At 43.7% G+C, this 23,572-nt stretch overlaps 1 long non-coding RNA gene across 1 annotated transcript; it reads left to right on the top strand.

Moving 5' to 3' along the window:
* The first annotated feature begins 3,597 nt into the window (after positions 1–3,597).
* Positions 3,598–22,875, top strand: LOC121839271. The gene is made up of 2 exons (XR_006078837.1): positions 3,598–5,300; positions 21,857–22,875. It is a non-coding gene; the product is annotated as an uncharacterized LOC121839271 (long non-coding RNA).
* The last annotated feature ends 697 nt before the right edge of the window (positions 22,876–23,572 follow it).

Raw genomic sequence — 23,572 nt, 5'->3', positions numbered from 1 at the left:
ATCCTGCTATGAGTGCTTATGTAGGACACATACAGCCACACAGGAAGCTCTAATGCAAAGTTTCCATCCCACTGAATATGAATCACCTCATACAGCATAACACAGCAGGAATTCCCCCCATGACTGTGATAGAAGACTCTCATAAGAGAATATCAGGACCATGTCATGCTTTATTCAGTGTGGTGACTCAGCCAATGACTGTATAAGGAAGGCACTCAGGCAAGTTGGAGGCAGTTCAATGGATTCACTACTAGAATTTTATTGGAAGGTGATGGGGCAGACAGCAGTGTCTGAAAGACAGAGATATGGAGAGAAACAGATGACTTGTCAATAAGATGGACAGACATAGTCATACAACCTCAATAGTCCACTTACACAAAACAGTATTGTGGTCCAACAAAGCAACGTATTCACAGAATTTTGGAGACAGGGTGTAGACCAATCATCACACTCATACAATATAGCGTAAAGTGTTTCAGGGCGAAGAAGTTAACAATATCCTCACAGTTTTCTTCCCGTCTTCTTCTATTCAGCGCCTGCAGTGTCTAAACTAGCTCTGTTGTTCCTGCCTCATGCCTCCTGTCTCCAATCATGGAGCCGGCGTCGCAGCACATAGCTAGCATGCCTGAGGTAACAACACACAGGAGAGGAGCATCTCTGAAGACAGAAATCAACCAGGCCCATGAATTTCAATGTGGAGCTTATGGAGGATCATTACCTATTCAATCAAGCTAGTGTTTAGCTTAGCTTAGCTTCTAGGCTATTCTTAGACTACAAGTCCCCTGAATCTCAATTGTGATCCAAAGAATCCCAAGTTATTCAAGCTAGTGGTTAGCTTAGCTTCCAGGGTATTCCTAAACTAGAAGGCTGTAATGTGTTGTTGACTCATGTAGCTATCTTAAGATGGGTGCACTAATTATAAGTAGTTCTGGATAAGAGCGTCTGCGAAATGACTAAAATGCAAGGCCAATGAATTTTAATGTCGATTTATGCTAGATGTGAGCTTCCAGGCCAGGATATTATTACTAGACTACAGCTCTATGTCGGTTGGAGTTGGCGCAATCCACTGCAAAAACACAGGAATATGGGTGTGGGAGTGTGAGATGCAGAGGGATTTGGGAATGGGACACCCTGTTCTGACCATGGCTGTTTCCCAAATGGCACCCTATTCCCAACATAGTGCACTACTTTTGACCAGAGCCTAGAACGAGAATGTTCTGCACCAGCCTTCGGAGCAGGCAGCTCACTGGATGGAGGGAAACACCCACCCCGGGTGTGTGTTTCCATGTGTGTGTGTGTGTGTGTGTGTGTGTGTGTGTGTGTGTGTGTGTGTGTGTGTGTGTAAACACCCTCCCCAGGTCACTCTTTAGTCTAGGCCCCACAGGGACAAACCACTGCTGGGAGGAAGAAGGATTTACAGCATTTCCTGAACGAATGGTTCCTGTAGCACATTCCTGCCCTGCTTTACATGCACACACACACACACACACACACACACACACACACACACACACACACATTCAGGCACTGCTTTGCAAATCATCTACACAACTGAGGCTAAGGAATAAAAGCTGTGTCACTGTGCTGAGGCTGAGGCTTTGCTTCTCGTGTTAATGCCTGTTTGATATGTGGAACAAAAAAGGGGTTGACAGGCCAGTGCCTTTGATCTGACTGCAAAGCAACTCTGCAGCTAACCGGAAGGGGGTGATATAATGCTGTTTAAACGGACTTCTTCTGATCCCAGCCCCCAACACACACACACACACACACACACACACACACACACACACACACATGCAAGTACGCACGCACGTATGCACACACACTTGTACAACTTCAAGCATCATGTGCACACTCGCACAAGTATACACATACACATTCTCTCTCTCTTTTGCGCTCTCAGAGAGATCTGCATTAAAAAGACATAAGGTAGAAAATACACTCACGTTCTGCTTCTCTCCATGCATGCTAAGGAGATGTTAGATATCTTCAATTATGTATCATCAGCCAGGGACGATTAGTATCAAAATCTGCCTTCTGGCTGATGTGATGAGCCAAATATAGTCTATCATTTTTTTGTGAAGAAAATGAAGATACAGTGTATAATATCCGAACTACTCTACCTGTATATTACTGTATGTCACTTATATGTTTATGTGTTTGTATATAATTATCTATGATATAATTGACAGTTGTTTTGTTGGGTTGCTGCGATTGTTTGTCCTTTGGGGTTGCTGCGTGCTATAATTGACATGTGAATGCTGAGGAAATGGAAAGTTGAATTCCTCTGTTTTTCCCTTTGCAAAGCAAGTGCTCTCATCCAAAAGTGAAATTCCTGTGACTTCAGCAAGCCATTAATTAAGGTTTCCGTCCACAAGATGGGCAATGGCCTGTTTGGTAGTGGAGCCCCACTGCCTCGTACTACTCTCACAACCTCAGGAATGTTGCATTTGCTCAATAAACTGTTACGTTGAAAAACACTTCCAATTCAAAGAGATTTTATTGGGTGACTGGGTTGTCTGGGGTTACATTACCCTTCTCCTGGAGTGGAATAGCACTATAAGGAATAGAAGTAGGGATATACTGTTTACTTATAGGCCTCAGCATAGATAATATAGGGATGAAGACACACAGTAAAATGACAAACGGGGCTGTATATTTAAGGGTGACGTAATGCAGCTATGGCAAAGGAATGCCTTTCTTTGTTACATAATACAGTAAATGTACTTAGCAGGCATCCTTTAGGGGGATGCATCTATTCACATTGGATAAACATCTGTGATATAGACATATTATATGACCCAAAAAGCACCCTATTCTCTATACCAGGGTTTCCCTAACTCAGTCCTGGGGCCTCCCCTGGGTGCATATTTTGGTTTTTGTCCCAGCACTACACAGCTGATTCAAATAATCAAAGCTTGATGATGAGTTGGTTCTTTGAATTAGGGGTGGGAAGCCCTGCCCGTAGGCCTAGAGCACTATGTAGGGGTTAGGGTGCCATTTGGGACACACAGAGAATCATTCTTTGAGGGTGAAGTTGACAACAGAGATAACTGTTCTCTTGACGCTATGAGAACCTTACCCCAATTTTGTGTTATTACAATGTTAATGCAATATCAGAACAACATCTCAATCCTCTTCTCTCCTTGCTCATCTACTGTCCACCTCTCTCTCTCTCCTCCTCTCCTCTCCTCCTTTCTCCTCTCCTCTCCTCTCGACCTTCAGTGCAGATTATGTGGAAAGGAGTGAAGAGGAAAGACCTTATATAGCCTACTACTAGAGATGCTGTAACCTCCTCGCAACGCACACACAGTCCTGCTCTGATATTGAATTAAGCCTTTTTTTAAATATGTAGGAAAGTTAACAGGACTCAACTCCAACCCGAATTTATAAGTAAAACCCTCTGCTATATGCCACTCCTATTGGTCGGCATCTTTTGTTTACGCCTCCTAGCCCATAGTCATCCCCTACAACATTGGTGGGAGCACCTGTCACTCAAGGTGCATAAGCGGTGGGAGTCGTCAGTGTTCTTTGACGTTGGAGTTTGATTGGCCAGCTGTTGCTATTGGCGTCACTGCGCTGCCAGCTGATCGCAGTGAGAAGCCGGTTTGAAGGGAGTTGGACTAGAGAGAACCAAGACGCAGCGATAGAGGGACTGGTTGGTTGGGGAACTGCTGGGAAACTGGAAAGTGAAACTGGGGCGGTATCTTCGTTTTTACCGGTTAAGTTATAATGTATCGCACACTAATATATACAAGGGTGATAGTTGAATAGTTGTAAGTGTATTTTAAACTTGAACTATTATAGATGTGTTTCGTCCAGGACTAGAACTGTCAAAATTGATTGAGAGAGTTAAGGTGTGGCTGCCTTTAAAACGGGTTTTCTTCTTCAAGACTTGCATCTGACCTAAATGCTTATGATAATAAAGCTTGATCATAGCTATATACAGTGAGAAGTAGCCTAGCTGATCGATTTTCAATATGAATGGCGCATTTGATAGAGGGAGCATTCGATTATACAACTAATAGTGCCGTCTCGACAAGACTAATAAGCATTATTCTAAATATGACCGATGGAATCTATTCTGCTATTATTTGGATGATCATAACAAGTATTTAATAATTCGATGTATAATGCTTTGAAATGGACGTAGCAACTTTACAATCATATCGCAGCCCACAGATGAGTGGCAAGTCAACGGAGCTGTGGTGAGGAAGGCCTAGTCCATGATATAAGGTAATTCGATAATTGATAAAACATCTTTTAATTTTTAAAATATATTTTTAAATCGTTTTCTTTATGATGGAGATGCTTGTAACTAGGCTACTAACGTGTTGAGTCACACCGAGGAAAGAAGTTAGTCTAACCTACAGAAAAAAGTAAGTGCGTCTATGTTAATTTAAAAACTTTTACATGTCTTTATGAGCGTGGAATAACCTTAACGGAATAGATTGAAGTAATCTACATTGTCTGCAACTAAAATATAAAATAGAGCGTGAAATGAGACCTATTGAGACTATTGCCATAACCGTTACAAATATTGCAAATTGAATGTTCCAAATTATGTAATCAAATAGTTAACTTGCAGTGCCATTCGGACTATTTGTACTCTGGTCTGTAGGCGGTGCCTTCACTGCCATATTACCTAATTCAATACAGCAGTGTTTTTTCAAAGGCCATCTCATATAGACTAAACGTTAAATGTATTGGTTTATGGACACTTCTATTGTGCGCATTCGTGGCCTATAGAGACAACGGGCGTGCCCATCAATTAGTCTACTTGTAAGAGAAAGAATGGGGCCAACGAGCCCAGAATAAGATTCGGTCATATTTAACACTTAAACAAAATGTAAAAGATCAAGCTCATTGCTATACTGTAAAATCGTTTTAAAATACCTATTCATAGATCATAGCTTTTAACTATACAGTTTTATCATTTAGTAGTATGCTACTAGCCTAAAGAATAATGTGTAATGAACTTACTCATTATCTTCTCGTTATTTAGTTAGAGTAACTCACTGTAATTCCCTTTAATTCGACTTAAAGGAGAGGATTGCGAAGCAAATTTCTTTAAGGCCCCACCCTTTACAGAGAAACATGGATGTCGACGACAGTTTTCCCCGTAAGTTTCTTCCTTTCCCCTTTCCCTCCTCTCCTCGTCTCTCATTTTACGTTGATAAACCCTGATTTAAATGGAGAGAACCTGTAACCTACCCTATAAACTGGCTGGCAACACCCTAAAGATCAGACAGCAGGATCTTCATTCAAGCTCCCATGACATCTCCTTTCCCTTGATTAAGGTAAGATATGAACTGTCTTACCTCATTATTGAATACAATAAGTAGTCTATGATAGGCCTTGCTCTTTTAAATGAACTTTTTTCATCATTTACTTATTTTTCAGTGGAATTTTGTATCAGGGATTATGTAAGTATAGGAACAAGTGTTTACAAGCTCTCCAACTCATGCTTATGCAATCCCAGTTTGAGGATTTCAACACACAGAGGAGAGCTGTTAAAAGTTAAAATGTGACAGCTCATCAAAGAGAGCTCCGCTTTCCACTCTAAAGATCTGGCACTATGTCATGTGTAGGTCTAATCTTTTATTCACTCAATGACTGTTAGACTGCACCTGAAATTCCTTAAATCCTCAAAGCCTATCAATTCAATTCAACAATGCTCCCTTGCACACTTAATATCTCGAGCACTATTCCACTCCACTACCACCAGACAATCGATTTATTCTGAATTGCAAGTCAAGACCTTGTTGGATTCATCCTGAAGCCTCGTAGGTAAACACTGCCTGTTTGGCAGTGACTCATCTCTTCTTGGGTGTGATATTGATGCTTCATCCTTATTCACGGGGGGTGGATGAATTCTTAAGGCCTATAGCTGGTTTACTGGCTGGCTGCAATAAATTGACCAGACAGGCTACTTGGATGAGTTGTAAGGGGCAAGAGGCAGGCAGTAGTTTCTTTTTTGGTTTCCCATGCACCTTCTTTTGTGATGCCTCTGGAGAGTGAAAGACTGTTTTGTCATTAGATCGAGACTTCAGGCTCCAAAGTTCCTCAGGGCCATTTTGACTTTGCCACAGTGATTTCATGCCCTTGCAACAACATAGCATTTCTGGCTGTATGTTTGTTCTGTGTTGTGTGTATGAGTTTGAGGGTGTGTATGTGTGTGTGTGTCTGTGTGTGTGTGGTTAGCAAGCGCTGTCTTTATCTCTGCATGACTGGACGAGATTCATACAGATGTCAACAGAACCGCTCCCCAGAACGATAGAACAACAGACAGAAAGACATCCCTGCTGGCTGGCCGGATGGACAGACTGGCAGGCAGGCCGGGTGGATGGATTGGCAGGCAGTCAGGCAGACCGACAGACGGACTGTATGGGTGTATATGAACAGAGGGATTGAGAGAGATATAAAGAGGGAGAGGGAGTATATGATGAAAGAGAGGAATGCTTGTAATTCAAGGTCTTTCTCTGCAGTCCTGGGTTCCCTCTGCCTTACTCCAATCTAATGATTGGAGTCTTAGCAAGTCATGACGATATGTGTGTGTATTTGTGTGTGTGTGCCCATTCTTATGGGTAGTCTGTATGAGACATAACATTCTCTTTAGTCCTAGAAATCATCTACTCCCTCACATGATAGGTATTAAACCATTCTGATCTATTAATAAAATAATTATACATTTCATTTGACAGACACCTTTCAGGACACTTAAGAACGCCTTACATTAAAAGTACATACATTCAAGAGCAGGTTAAATTGGATTTAACCATTGGATTACTTACATTGATCCCATTATCAGAAAAAAACAGAACAGTTTAATTTCACCAGAAGCCAATATTACTCTAGTCTAGCTTTGACATTAGCATGCTAATGCAGCTCTTATTGAGTAGCATAGTTTGGCTGTGCTGAATGCTGGATTGCACATTGACAGTTATTGATAGGCTATCAGAGTATTCCCAGTGGGTGAGGAACTGCAGTGGAAATGCGCATTCTAGAATGAGGTTGCATGTTTCAGACAGGGCCACACCTATGCCTGTAGATGTATACACTGCATCACACATCAGAGTACAAACTTTGCTTTTCAATCTAATTATAAATGGGTTATTTCTGGTTTGTTACAATTAATCCACATGTAACCAAAAACTATACCAAGGTAATCATTATTTTACAACACTTTTATCACACGTTTTCGTTTTGACTAAATTCACTTAGGTGACCGTGGAACCAGATCAGATGAAAATTCACTAGCAATGTTATTTGACTTCTTTTGAGATGACAATGTACTGAGAAGTTCTCAACAGACATTGAGTGGGCTGAGTAGGCTCGACTCAGCAGGTGCTGTGGTGGTGAGTATCGGACATACATAGGTTCTGTGTGTGGGACTGTGTGCAGGAGGACAGACAGTGTCAGTCTGTAGTCTCAATAATAACAGACAGACTGTATAAAAATACACACAGCAGAAGTTGATTTGAGAGCCCAGTACTCCTATATATTCAAAGCCAAGTCTCTATGAGCTTCAACTCTTTATCTTCAAGTGCCCAGCCTATTTGGTGCTTGGATCAATTCACTAGTGACTCAAGGCTGAGTTCTCTTATCACTAAGGGCTGGGACTGGGATCGATTCACTAGTGACTCAAGGCTGAGTTCTCTTATCACTAAGGGCTAGGACTGGGATCGACTCACTAGTGACTCAAGGCTGAGTTCTCTTATCACTAAGGCCCGGGACTGGGATTGATTCACTAGTGACTCAAGGCTGAGTTCTCTTATCACTAAGGGCTGGGACTGGGATCGACTCACTAGTGACTCAAGGCTGAGTTCTCTTATCACTAAGGACTGGGACTGGGATTGACTCCTGCGCTCTTTGTGGCCTTGGGGTCTATTCCACTCTCAAAGGGAAGAGGCTTTGACTGGCCCTATCAGGGCTTAGGCTAGGACTGGGGCTAGTCCTCATAGTGCCTTGGTCAAGTTTGGGCTGACAGTTAACAGTTTATAGCTCAACTAATGAAACTTCCGTTGGTTCCATTTAATCTCCATGTTAAACAAGCAGTTTGAAATGAACCTGCAGGCCATTTCCAGCACCACCAAGGAATAGCCAGTGCAGAGCCACCATTTTTATCTAACAGTAAACTTAGCAGTGCCAATTCAACATGAATTAGTCCCATCCAGAGATTGAAAAACATGGGTGTGTCCAAAATGTCATCCTGTTCCCTATATAGTGCACTACTTTTGTCCAGAGCCCCCGGTCAACAATAGTGCACTATATAGGGAATAGGGTACCATTTCCCCTATGATGGAATGAGTACAAGGCAGAAGGGACGCTGTGTCACTGTGTAATCTCCGGTTGATTAAATGGACTGCCACAGGTTTTGTTTTTCCCACAGCCCTGTATCCCTGGCCCTGTAAGTGACCTAGTTAAAGACCTAGTGCTATTGTGCCTTTGCCGAATTTCAGTCTCCCTATACGTACAGTACCAGTCAAAAGTTTGGACACCTACTCATTCAAGGGTTTTTCTTTATTTTCACTATTTTCTACATTGTACAATAATAGTGAAGACGTCAACATGATGAAATAACACATTATGGAATCATGTAGTAACCAAAAAAGTGTTAAACACAGTGTTAAACATTTGAGATTCTTCAAAGTAGCCACCATTTTAGCCAATCACTTGTACTGTGACAAGGTAGGGTTGGTATACAGAAGATAGCCTTATTTGGTAAAAGACCAAGATCATATTATGGCAATAACAGCTCAAATAAGCAAAGAGACATGACAGTCCATCATTACTTTTAGACATGAAGGTCAGTCAATTCTGAACATTTCAAGAACTTTGAAAGTTTCTTCAAGTGCAGTCACAAAAACCATCAAGCGCTATGATGAAACTGGCTCTCATGAGGACCGCCACAGGAAAGGAAGACCCAGAGTTGCCTCTGCTGCAGAGGATACGTTCCTTAGAGTTACCAGCCTTGAATGAGTAGGTGTCTCCAAACTTTTGACTGATACTGTACTTATACATGGTGAGGAAGGTAGACATACCGTACATACAGTAGACATACATTGACCAACCTACTGTATGCATACACACAGGGTGCAAACGTGGAAAGATAGAGAGGTAGAGTGGAAGCTAGAGAGAGCAAGAGAGGGGAACAGACAGTGAGAGAGAGAGAGAGTGAGCGTTAGAGGGAGGTGGAAAGATAGAGAGAGGTAGAGGAACAGGGCAGGTCTGAGAAAGGTTGGGCCTGCGCATGTGTGCTGTCTGTGTGTGTGTGCTCTGTGTTCAGACAGCGTAGAGGTCTGGGGCCTCTGCAGACTGAATGGAATTTATACCATATGTACTAGGCATCCCAGGAATGCACCCCAGGCCCAAAGAGCTGACCAATGGAAAGAGAGGAGAGGGAGAGAGATTGGGAGAGAGGGAGGGACAGGAGAGGAGAGAGAATGGGAGAGAATGGGAGAGTGGGAGGGAGAGAAGGGGAGAGAGAGGGGGGTTGTATGGAGAGCAGAAGAGAGAGAGAGAGAGGGATAGAGTGTGAGAGAGAGAGAGAGAGAGAGAGGGAGAGAGAGGGATAGAGGGATAGAGAGAGAGAGAGAGAGAGAGAGAGGGATAGAGGGATAGAGAGAGAGGGATAGAGAGAGAGAGGGATAGAGAGAGAGGGATAGAGAGGGAGAGCAAAAGAGTCTGAGGGAGAGAAGGGATAGGAGGGAGAGACAGGGGTGATGGGGTTGATAGAGGGGAGGGAGAGCTAAGGAAGAAGGTATTCAGAGGGTGTTAATGGCAAGTGGAAGAGACAGAGAGAGAGAGAGAGAGAGAGAGAGAGAGGGAGGGAGAGAGAGAGAGAGAGAGAGAGAGAGAGAGAGAGAGAGAGAGAGAGAGAGAGAGAGAGAGAGAGTGAGAGTTAGAGTTAGAAATCCATTCTGCAGGGACAAACCTGTTGAGCACAAGTCCTTCTGTTAGTGGAAAATGCTGCATGTCTGGCAAAATGTCTGCTTGCTGTGGACACATCTGTTTAACATGGTTGTAGCTCAGGAACCTATGGGCCCTGGTCAAAGGTAGTGGACTATAAAGGGAATAGGGCGCCATTTAGGACACATTCCACATGCAACGATAAAGATGAATACACAGATTTTGCCCAACTGGTTATTGAAATGAGTTCTGCAATAACTATGTAATTACTATGTAGGCAACCCAAGAAATACAAAACATTCAATTTAACATCATTGTATCTGTGTGACCTCTTTTCCACCTCCATGAGTCAACATATTATTGTCAGAAACATTAGTAGACTGTAGTTCTCAGAAAATCTATGATTCTCGACTGTGAGACTTATTCCCTGAAATGTTATATTTGTTAGCAATTACTAAGCAATGAGCAGCTTTGCATCAATGTCCATATCACATCTGTGGTTCTTTCTACTGCTCAGGTGTCTGTGTGTGCCTGTCTGTATGAACGTGTATGTGTATATGAACTACATTCATGTGGTTGCTGACACTATGTAGTACATGCTTCATATAATAATTGAGGTTATCGGATACATGCTTATGCTATAACTGAGCTATGTGCAAGCTGGTCAGGGAGCAGAGAGACTGAACACTTAGGCATTATGGCAGCCAGTGTCGCGCAAAGTATGTCAATGTGATCTGTGGTTGGATAAGAGGCTCTCTGTGTGTGTGTGTGTGTGTGTGTGTGTGTGTGTGTGTGTGTGTGTGTGTGTGTGTGTGTGTGGTCAAAGCACTAGGCTGGGGGTCATAAGGTAGGTAGATACCTTAAGTAATGATAATCTTTGCGGGTTAGCAGGAGCTAATTTCCACTTGGAACTTAAACTAAAACTGCTCACTGTGTCTCAGTCTTCCAGAGTGTTCCCTGGATGGAATGTACTCCCAGGCCATCTGTGTACATCAGTGTATGTGGCAGCCTGCAGCTCATGAAATGGTGGACACACACAACACAGACATACATGTTTTTTCACTCTTGCTCTCTCATTTAATTTACTCAATAAACACACACACAGATTTACATATACACATACACAAATCAATTCACTTTCTCTTTCCAACAGGCATAGGCCCTCTCTCTCTCTCTCTCTCTCTCTCTCTCTCTCTCACACACACACACACACACACAGTCCTGTGGTGTAGTCTGTTATCCCCACAGTCACATCTTGTGAGGTGTGTCTGGAAATGTGGTCAAACGCTAGTCAACAAGTCTCATTGACAAGCAAACCACTGTGAGACTAACACTGTCCTTTATGGAGAAACCACTGTGAGACTAACACTGTCCTTTATGAAGAAACCACTGTGAGACTAACACTGTCCTTTATGAAGAAACCACTGTGAGACTAACACTGTCCTTTATGAAGAAACCACTGTGAGACTAACACTGTCCTTTATGGAGAAACCACTGTGAGACTAACACTGTCCTTTATGGAGAAACCACTGTGAGACTAACACTGTCCTTTATGAAGAAACCACTGTGAGACTAACACTGTCCTTTATGAAGAAACCACTGTGAGACTAACACTGTCCTTTATGAAGAAACCACTGTGAGACTAACACTGTCCTTTATGAAGAAACCACTGTGAGACTAACACTGTCCTTTATGAAGAAACCACTGTGAGACTAACACTGTCCTTTATGAAGAAACCACTGTGAGACTAACACTGTCCTTTATGAAGAAACCACTGTGAGACTAACACTGTCCTTTATGAAGAAACCACTGTGAGACTAACACTGTCCTTTATGAAGAAACCACTGTGAGACTAACACTGTCCTTTATGAAGAAACCACTGTGAGACTAACACTGTCCTTTATGGAGAAACCACTGTGAGACTAACACTGTCCTTTATGAAGAAACCACTGTGAGACTAACACTGTCCTTTATGAAGAAACCACTGTGAGACTAACACTGTCCTTTATGAAGAAACCACTGTGAGACTAACACTGTCCTTTATGAAGAAACCACTGTGAGACTAACACTGTCCTTTATGAAGAAACCACTGTGAGACTAACACTGTCCTTTATGAAGAAACCACTGTGAGACTAACACTGTCCTTTATGAAGAAACCACTGTGAGACTAACACGGTCCTTTATGAAGAAACCACTGTGAGACTAACACTGTCCTTTATGAAGAAACCACTGTGAGACTAACACTGTCCTTTATGAAGAAACCACTGTGAGACTAACACTGTCCTTTATGAGGAAACCACTGTGAGACTAACACTGTCCTTTATGAAGAAACTAACTTCTTCTGTCCTATGGGCAAATGGATCCATGCCCTGTATGTGTGTATTAAGTGATACGTTCACATGGTTTAGGATGGATGGAAGGATAGGCACAATGGTAAAGGGCACAATTCATGGAGCCCTGTTGGCCTCCTCCCTTCTCCTCGGGAAGTACTTTTAGATTGTATTTTTTAATGAGAGTTACACTCTACAGCCCAAAAATGCAGGTACATCTGTGAGATGTGTCTGCATACTGTATACTGTACATTGGGTCCATTGCAATTCATTGGGGTATGAGCCCATTGAAGGAAGGGGCTCCCACCCTGCCTCCTTCCCCCTCCCTCCTCCATCTGTCCTTCCCCCTCCCTCCTTCCCCTCCCCCTACCTCCTCCATCTGTCCTTCCCCCTCCCTCTGCCCTGTACTTGAGCTTGGGTGTGACTACTACTCTCTTTCCCTCAACTTTCATAATTACACATTCAAGAAGAAGTATGACTCCTTCTCTCCTCTCTCTCTGCCCCATTCCACTTCCTCCCTCATCCCTCTTTCCCCCTCCTTCCTTCCTTCACATCCCTCTCTTGGCTCATTCTCACCCCTTTTCCTCCCACCAACTTCCACCTCCTCCCCCCTCCTACAATCAGGGAAATTTGTTAGGAGATTATAAGAATTCCTGACATGGTTGAGCTGCTTTCGTGTTTCCCCACAGTCCTCTCCATTGTATAAGGGCCATGGAATCCCCCCTTCTTTCTCTCTCTCTCTCTCTCTCTCTCGCTCTCTCTCTCTCTCTCTCTCTCTATCAAACTGTTTTGTTTGCTTTCTTGTCTGTTTGCAAGCGAGTGGCCAAAGGAATTTTAGTTTTCACACATGGATGGAGAGGTCAGGGGAGTGTGAGGAGCATGCACACACGAACACACACAGATGGACACACACAGATGGACACACACACACACATATACACGGATGGACACACACACAGGTAGAAACACATACACATTCATACAGACAGGCACACACAGATGGACACACACACACACATACACAAATGGACACACACACACATATGGACACACATAGACGTTCATACAGACAGGCACACACAGATGGACACACAGGTAGACACACATACACTTTCATACAGACAGGCACACACAGATGCAGACCCAGAAACAATGTTTTTATTCACACACACTCCCAAATCCGGGAAGGGCGATGGCTAGACTGGTCTGGTCTGGGGGGAAAAGCACACAAATGATTTACTTTAATGTGTCACTTTTCCCAGGGATACTCCCCCTATCTCACTCTCCCTCCCTCCCTATCTCTCTCCCGCTGGCTTTCTGTCTCTCTCTCATTCTATGTCTCTCATTCAATCCCTCTATATCTCCCTCTCAATATTTCTCTCTTTCTCTCTCTTGGATTCTCTCTCTACCTCCGTCTCTCTCCACACTTATTCCTGTGTTGGTTTCAGAAGAGCAACATTAATGATGTAGTTAGTCATGACACATTGTTGATAACCTTGCAGCCCCCTTCGTTCTCATACAAATGTAGGATCTTAATTTGATCACTCTGTTGCAAGAGAACTTTCCTGTAATGCAGGACATTTAAAAGGCTTCTGAAGTTTGTAATTTTCACTTTGAAATTTAGATTTTGACTTATGAAAAAAGTAGCAACCCCGACATAAATGTAGATGGATTATAATCCACATAATAATTCCTATGTCCAAACTGGCTCAAATTAAGAGGAGGACTAAAGAAAGACTATAGAAAGAAAAACATCAGTGTGCATCAAGCTGATGACCCGGGATGCCATACAAATACATAGGCAGACACACAGGCACACAGCCTTGATGATCAGCTAAGGACACAAGCACACACACAGCTGCCATACAGCATGAGTGTGCAGCAGTGTGTGTGCGTGTGTGTGTGTGTGCTGTATTGTGGGAAAGTTTGGGGCAGGATGTCTGCCTCACTGTCGCTCTGACGTCTGGGAGCCGGATACTCCCTAACACACACTTCCTGGTTACCCCCAAAACACACACACACACACCTAATTAAACTGTACATAGCCCATCTGTAAATAGCCCACCCATCTACCTCATCCCCATATTGGTTTTTTTTGTTGCTCCTTTGCTCCCCAGTATCTCTACTTGCACATTCATCTTCTGCACATCTATCACTCCAGTGTTTAATTGCTAAATTGTAATTATTTCGCCATTATGGCCTATTTATTGCCTTACCTCCCTAATCTTACCTCATTTGCACACACTGTATATATACTTTTCTATTGTGTTATTGACTGTATGCTTGTTTATTCCATGTGTAACTCTGTGTTGATGTTTGTGTCGCACTGCTTTGCTTTATCTTGGCCAGGTCGCAGTTGTAAATGAGAACTTGTTCTCAACTGGCCTACCTGGTTAAATAAAGGTGAAAAAAAGATTAAAAATCTGAGTTGTTTCCTGGCTACAGGTGTTCTTTCATAAACCGTAACCGTGTCATAGTGCTATTTTCTGCCCCCCTCTTCCAGTTCCTCTTACATCCTCACTTCCTATTCGGGGGCGTAGATGCATATGAATTAAATCAGTGCTGTCAAGCAGACAGCAAAGAGCTCAAAGCAAGCTGTCTTCACACCAGTGTGTGTGTGTGTCTTCACACCCGTGTGTGTGTGTGTGTCTGTGTCTTCACACTAGATGACTCACCGTGGCATAATTGCAGTCAGATTTATGTTGTCTGAGGTGGTTTGGTAAAATGGCAAAGCTTACAGTAACTGAGATCAGATGTCTACAGCATTTGCGCTTATGCATGCACACACACTAACATGCAAACACTATAACATATGTTGAAACAACCTGTGTGGTGGGTAAGTGCACGCAAGCACGCAACCACATACACTGTACACACAAGCAAGCACACAGACTCTCTCCTCCCCTGTCTCTGACTCAGCAGTTAGGTTTGAGTGGACGTGGGTCCCGGTTGATGGATATGCATGGTGCTCTTATGACTAATTCAATGAAGGCCTGTGTGATATTGCAGTGAATTTCTAATGGGATAGTTTGGTCAGTGTGTGTGTTTAAGGCTGGCGCCACTATCTGTCTCTGAGTTCCATGTGGCCTCCACCACTGCTGCTTATGCCTGCAAGCCTCCAAGGCCTACTCACAATTTGTCATCTTCCTGTTGCTCTCCTCACCCTCTATTTCTCTCACTTTCACCCCTCTCCTTTTCTCACCTCTCTCATGCTCTATGCATCTCTTTCTCATCTTTTCCTCTCTCTCTCTCCTCTGCCTCACCTATTTCAGCCATTAGCTCTGGGGCTGCCACCTTAGTAGTAGAAAACCTCTTTCCCTCTGGGTAGTAATTTTATATTTATTTAAAAAAATATATATTTTACCTTTATTTTACTAGGCAAGTCAGTTAAGAACAAATTCTTATTTTCAATGACGGCCTAGGAACAGTGGGTTAACTGCTTGTTCAGGGGCAGAACGACAGATTTGTACCTTGTCAGCTCAGGGGTTTGAACTTGCAACTTTCCGGTTACTAGTCCAACGCTCTAACCACTAGGCTACCCTATATAGTTACATATTTATTCATTCTCGTAGATTTGATGAGAAGTTGTTATGTTGGCATGTTATGGGTCAATCTAGTCTCTCCAGAGTCACATTACTGACATAATGTTGTACATACAGTGCCACTGACACGGCCTGCAACGAAAACATGCGGTCTCTCCTTCACTGCAGCCGAAGTGAGTAAGACATTTAAACGTGTTAACCCTCGCAAGGCTGCAGGCCCAGACGGCATCCCCAGCCGCGCCCTCAGAGCATGCGCAGACCAGCTGGCCGGTGTGTTTACGGACATATTCAACCAATCCCTATACCAGTCTGCTGTTCCCACATGCTTCAAGAGGGCCACCATTGTTCCTGTTCCCAAGAAAGCTAAGGTAACTGAGCTAAACGACTACCGCCCGTAGCACTCACATCCGTCATCATGAAGTGCTTTGAGAGACTAGTCAAGGACCATATCACCTCCACCCTACCTGACACCCTTGACCCACTCCAATTTGCTTACCGCCCAAATAGGTCCACAGACGATGCAATCTCAACCACACTGCACACTGCCCTAACCCATCTGGACAAGAGGAATACCTATGTGAGAATGCTGTTCATCGACTAGAGCTCGGCATTCAACACCATAGTACCCTCCAAACTCGTCATCAAGCTCGAGACCCTGGGTCTCGACCCCGCCCTGTGCAACTGGGTACTGGACTTCCTGACGGGCCGCCCCCAGGTGGTGAGGGTAGGCAACAACATCTCCTCCCCGCTGATCCTCAACACTGGGGCCCCACAAGGGTGCGTTCTGAGCCCTCTCCTGTACTCCCTGTTCACCCACGACTGCGTGGCCACGCACGCCTCCAACTCAATCATCAAGTTTGCGGACGACACAACAGTGGTAGGCTTGATTACCAACAACGACGAGACGGCCTACAGGGAGGAGGTGAGGGCCCTCGGAGTGTGGTGTCAGGAAAATAACCTCACACTCAACGTCAACAAAACTAAGGAGATGATTGTGGACTTCAGGAAACAGCAGAGGGAACACCCCCCCATCCACATCGATGGAACAGTAGTGGAGAGGGTAGCAAGTTTTAAGTTCCTCGGCATACACATCACAGACAAACTGAATTGGTCCACTCACACAGACAGCATCGTGAGGAAGGCGCAGCAGCGCCTCTTCAACCTCAGGAGGCTGGAGAAATTCGGCTTGTCACCAAAAGCACTCACAAACTTCTACAGATGCACAATCGAGAGCATCCTGGCGGGCTGTATCACCGCCTGGTATGGCAACTGCACCGCCCTCAACCGTAAGGCTCTCCAGAGGGTAGTGAGGTGTGCACAACGCATCACCGGGGGCAAACTACCTGCCCTCCAGGACACCTACACCACCCGATGCTACAGGAAGGCCATAAAGATCATCAAGGACATCAACCACCCGAGCCACTGCCTGTTCACCCCGCTGTCATCCAGAAGGCGAGGTCAGTACAGGTGCATCAAAGCTGGGACCGAGAGACTGAAAAACAGCTTCTATCTCAAGGCCATCAGACTGTTAAACAGCCACCACTAACATTGAGTGGCTACTGCCAACACACTGTCAATGACACTGACTCTACTCCAGCCACTTTAATCATGGGAATTGATGGGAAATGATGTAAATATATCACTAGCCACTTTAAACAATGCTACCTTATATAATGTTACTTACCCTACATTATTCATCTCATAGGCATACGTAGATACTGTACTCTATATCATCGACTGCATCCTTATGTAATACATGTATCACTAGCCACTTTAACTATGCCACTTGGTTTACATACTCATCTCATATGTATATACTGTACTCGATATCATCTACTGTATCTTGCCTATGCTGCTCTGTACCATCACTCATTCATATATCCTTATGTACATATTCTTTATCCCCTTACACTGTGTATAAGACAGTAGTTTTTTTGGAATTGTTAGTTAGATTACTTGTTCGTTATTACTGCATTGTCGGAACTAGAAGCACAAGCATTTCGCTACACTTGCATTAACATCTGCTAACCATGTGTATGTGACAAATAAAATTTGATTTGATTTGATTTGACATTAACAGAACATGAGTGGCATTTGCAACACATAACATATAAATCCTATGAGATGTCAAAACACATCCGGTTGCAGTAACCGTGACGTGAGACAGAGAGACAGAGAGAGATGTTTCCCCCGTTGTAGTGACTAGTCTGGCCCCCGTCTCCTCCTTCGTTAGCAGTGTCAAATGGCATTTCAGAACCAAAATGGATCGTGTGTATTCCCAGGAGGCTTGGCAGTTTTCCCTTCCAGAGTTTCCTGCTGCCGTCAGTTAGGGAAGAAAACACTGTTTCATAACTCAAACCACATCCAATGCCTCCACACAGTTGGGTGTGTCTCCTGGTCTCACACACTGTCTAGCGCATGCATACGCTCTCATTCTCTCTCCCGCCCCACCGTCTCCTCACCCCCCTCTCTCTCTTTGTCACTCTTCCTGTCTCTTTCATTCTGCAAGAAATGAGCATCTCCAACAAAGTGTGTCCTATTCTCTGATGCAGAATAGGTCCCTTTCCTCTTCCTAGTAATTCTACTGGGAAGCGGGGAGCCAGTGACTAATATATTGATCTCCCGCTGACTTGAAAGCAATTTATGAGGGTGGGAGGTGGTGGTGGTGTGGGGCATTATTTACAGTGTTGTGGTAGCCTGGGCCTGAGGGTGGTGTACAGTATGTGTGTGTGTGTCGGTGTGTGTGTTGATGTGTTGCAGTGATTTAAAAAAAATTGAAGATCACAAAGCTGCAGTGTGTATTTATATGTGTATGTAATTCCCTCCTTAAACACACACACACACACACCTTTTGACGACTTGCCCTTTTCACCAGTCGTCCAGCAGTGTGTAAGTGACAGTGTTTGACGTCAGAGGGCTGTTGTTCTGATGACTGATCACTGAGTCCCCTCATCACCCAGGCAACCATGCACTCCCCAAGTGGACGAAAGCTGGAGGGGGTGAAATATGAAAGCGTGTGTGTTGTATAAAGTGTGTTTGTGTTGTGTAAAGTGTGTTGTGTATAAAGTGTGTGTGTGTTGGGTATAAAAGTGTGTGTGTTGTGTAAAGTATGTGTGTTGGGTATAACGTGTGTGTGTTTGTGTGTGTGGTGTAAAGTATGTGTGTTGTGCAAAGTGTGTGTGTGTTGCTGTATGAAGTGTGTTTGTTGTGTAAAGCATGTTTATGTCGTGTGTGTTTTTCCGCATAGTATAGGACGTCAGTGTGAGTAATCATTTTATTTAAAGACCACAGAGGGACCCACACACACTTAAACGTGCACATGAAGTAGGGCGTCATGCTCCATGTCAATACATGCGCGCGCACGCACACACTCACTCTAAGACCAGGTCAGTAACAGCGGTAGCTGCAGGTGTGTTGTGATGGCTGAGTGCTGTACTGTGCTCTGTCAGATCCTCTCTGGAGAGTCTGCAGGTGCTGGAGGACACTCACTGACCTACTGCATGGTGTCCTTTAACAAACACTACTGTACTGTAGGTCAGGACAGTAGGCTGGCTAATGCTAGTCCTCAGCTTAATGGGAATAATGCTACTAGAAGATCCTGAGGCTGGCTACTGTTATAGTCTATGGCTAATGCTAATAATGCTAGCAGTGAAAGCCTTGCCATCTGAATTTGACTAGCTACATTGCTAGCTACATTAGGATACTCTAGCTACACTATAATAGCTACAGTACATTGCATGTTATTTTATCCAGTCATACAGTTGAGTTTAATTCTGACTCTGATACTTGCCCAAAGGTACAATAGCTGTATTTCATTATGTTAGCTACATAGCATAATATCCATTCCCACAGTAGGGTAGAAGTTAACTTGTGACACTAGCCCTTAGCTAGTTTTGCAAACTATACAAGTCACATTAGGATTTTAGGACAGTCACCAGTCAGTTCCCCCTCAGTGCTACTCACTGTTCTTTGGTCTGACTGTGTTAGTGAATTAGTGTAGCCCATCTCTCTAATTTCACGTGTCCTTTTCTCTTTCGACCTCACTTTTTCTTGTTCTCTCTCTTTCATTCCTGTCCTTTTCTCTTTTCGACCTCATCTTTTCTCTCTGTTCTCCATCTCTCTTCCATCTCTCTCTCCATTCTCTCCATTCTCTCTTCCATCTCTTTCTTCTCTTTCTCTCCATCTCTCTTCTCTCTCTGGCTCTCTCCATCTCTCTGGCTCTCTCCATCTCTCTCTCTCTCTCTGGCTCTCTCCATCTCGCTCTCTCTCTCTCTTCATTTCTCTGTAACAATACTTTCCTGGATCTCATTGCCAGCTAGCTAGTGTTCCTGTTGAACACTGGAGAAATCTTCTCTGTCCATCTCTGTCTGCAAACAAAGGCCAATTAGGGGAGGGGTGGCAGGGTTAGTGGTAAATAATAAAAAGGGAACATATATATAAAAATATATGGGGTATTGGAAATGATGCAGACAATTACATTGATAGAAGCAACAATCTTTCTGCAATATTAAAGCTGATCCACCCCTTAAAAAAACAACAAAAACTAAAACAGAATCCAACTCAGCCCATCAGGTGTCCCTTAAGAAGTAATCTTAACACACACACACACACACACACACACACACACACACACACACACACACACACACACACACAATCCAATCATTACACATCCAACATAAATCCCTTAGATCCACTCAGGAGGAGGATGGGTCCGAGGCGGCTGTGTTGAAAGGGACTCAGCGCTTTGGCAGAGCTGGCTACTTTTCCTAGACTGGGTTGCGTGTGTGTGTGGGCCGAGTGTGTAGACCGCGTGTGTGTGTGTGTGGATCTATTGAGCGAGTCCTGCACACAGGAGCTTTCCACTGGAGCCCAGAACAGAGCAACAAGGGGTGGGTTCGTTGGGTTTACAGAGTCGTTGGGTTCGCTGGACTGCTAAGGGCTAGCTTTTCCCAAAACCCTGTCCTTGAACTGTGAGAAATCTGTCTGCGCTGCCTGGAAAATATGCAGCTAGGAAGAGGCATTTAAAACGGCATAACAGGAATAGTTTTCATATACTACAGCACATAGCGAGGCTAGACTTTAATCATATGTTTAGCGAAAAAGCTAACCATACACTGACTGAACTAAATAGGCCTTACTATGTTACTGGGTATATATTTACAGTTGGTTGTTCTCTGGGTGTTTTTGTGGTTGTTTTATGGGTTTTTCCCAAAGGACATAAGTTATTTATAACAATAGAAAATCAACATAGATGGGACAGTCAAGTATAAGAGTTGTTTTAGCATTGTAGATGACGTAACACTTTTTGACTAGGCTAAGGCTAAAAACGCAGCACAGCTAAGCTTCATTCTTTATCATGAATGATAATGCATTGTAACGAGAATCTCTTGAAGGTTTCACAGCCCTCCTGGCAGTTCATTCGGATTAATCTGACAAGAATTAAAGTGAACATTTCTGTCCTTTGATGACACACTAATATTTTTCAATTTTTCAACTCGGGTACAAAAACAGCAATGGTTTGATAGTTTGTTGGAGAAACAGTTGAAGACCTGAGGGAACAGTAGTGCCTAAAACAATTACAAACTCTGTGTCGACTGAAATGGCACCATGTTCCCTATGCAGTGCACTACTTTTGACCATGACCCGGACAAAAGTAGTGCACTATATAGGGAAAAGGATGCCATTTTGGGTGGGCATCTTATTCTCTCTTATTTGTAAATGCTACAGTATAAAGCTTGCCATATAACACTAGTGTGCAAGCATCAGAAAGTTCCAGTGCCTTGTCCAGAGGCAAAGCATCCAGCTCCAGTATCTGTGTTGCATTAAGGCAGCTTATGGAGAGCTGGGTCAGCTGACGTGGGCTAGCTCAAGTGAGAAAGCACATGACTGCACAGCTCACATATGTACACATCCTCTCAAATGAATGCAGGCTATTTGGTTTTCAGTCTTTCACATGTATTCCCTTAGGATAGCATATATCGTACTGAATATTGCATTGTAGCACCAGTCTGTCAGACATATATTCTAATGTGCCCCTCTCTGTCTCCACCCTCCCTTCTCTCTCTACAGATTCCACTTCCCACCCTGATGGCCAAAGAGACGGAAGATGTAGCCTAATGTGTGTGTGCATCTGTTGTGTGTGTTTATATGTGTGTGTTTTTGTACATGTTGCGTGGGTGCTCACTGGCTGACCCACATCTGTTGTGTGTGTTTTTGTACATGTTGCGTGGGTGCTCACTGGCTGACCCACAGCAGTTCTTCACTGGCAAGCTTTATGTCCTTGTGTACCAACTAAAGCTGCCAGCTGAAGAACTGTTGTGGTTAGCTCTTTCCTGCATCCCACACAAAAGACCAACAGACGCCTTCGAGAAATATGTGTGTGTGTGTGTGTCCAGATGCCATGCATGGGATCAGTGAATTCTCCATCCAGATGATCCATATAGCAACCTGTCATGGTAGCAGTGTACAGCATGTTTAGAGGTAAACACAGCATACATGAAACCTATGGCTAAAACAGAATAGCTAGCTATCCAAGACATCTGTTATGATGCAATAGGTCTCAGTTAAGAACACATGAACCCACTGCACTCAAATGTAATGTTTTCATTAAGTAGGAAGTATGAAAAATGCTTACAAACTATGAAGTATGTTTACTAAGTATGAAGTTTGCTTACTAAATATGAAGTATGATCACGAAGTAGAAAGTACGCTTACTTGAAGTATGCTTATTGAAGATTTTACTGTATGTGTGCTGTATTTTGCTCTATTTACAGTATGTTGTATTTAGCTTTATCTATGTTTACTCAACAGAGTTGTATCTATGCTTTCATGTACAATGTGAGATCTTTTGTACCAAACAGTCAGCATCAACTGCCCCCACAAATGGCCGCTGTATTCTACTCAGGCATTAACAGAGACGACTGCACATTGATGCTACTGTACATGCGGAGTCAGCCAACATTCCACACCCCAGCCAGGACCCGCCTGCTGCCCTTTTATGGGTTGAAGCTGCATGGTCGGGCATCATGGGTGCTGCATTGTATATCAGAAAAAAACATCTCTAGGTTAATTTCTTATGCTACTCAAAACCAAGAAAAAGTAGAATGATAGGAAGGTAGATGGACTGGCTACTCAAAAGCTAGAAGTATGTAAAAACATAGGATGATTGATGTAGGGAAGAACGATACAGTACGATAGATTTGGGAAAGAGAGAAGGATAGGAGGATAGATGGAGGCAAAGAGGACAAGAAAATAGGTCAGGAGGATAGATGGAGGGAAGGATAGGAGGATAGATGGAGGGAAGGTTAGGAGGATAGATGGAGGGAAGGTTAGGAGGATAGATGGAGGGAGGGAAGGATAGGAGGATAGATGGAGGGAAGGATAGGAGGATAGATGGAGGGAAGGTTAGGAGGATAGATGGAGGGAAGGATAGGAGGATAGATGGAGGGAAGGTTAGGAGGATAGATGGAGGGAAGGTTAGGAGGATAGATGGAGGGAAGGATAGGAGGATAGATGGAGGGAAGGAAGGTTAGGGAGATAGATGGAGGGAGGGAAGGTTAGGAGGATAGATGGAGGGACGATCAAGAGGATAGATGGAGGGAAGGTTAGGAGGATAGATGGAGGGAAGGTTAGGAGGATAGATTGAGGGAAGGTTAGGAGGATAGATGGAGGGACGATCAAGAGGATAAATGGAGGGAAGGTTAGGAGGATATATTGAGGGAAGGTTAGGAGGATAGATGGAGGGAGGGAAGGTTAGGAGGATAGATGGAGGGAAAGTTAGGAGGA

The sequence above is a fragment of the Oncorhynchus tshawytscha genome, linkage group LG14 (assembly GCF_018296145.1).
Source record: "Oncorhynchus tshawytscha isolate Ot180627B linkage group LG14, Otsh_v2.0, whole genome shotgun sequence".
NCBI classification, from domain to species: domain Eukaryota; kingdom Metazoa; phylum Chordata; class Actinopteri; order Salmoniformes; family Salmonidae; genus Oncorhynchus; species Oncorhynchus tshawytscha.
This window is presented reverse-complemented; position numbering and strand designations above follow the sequence as displayed.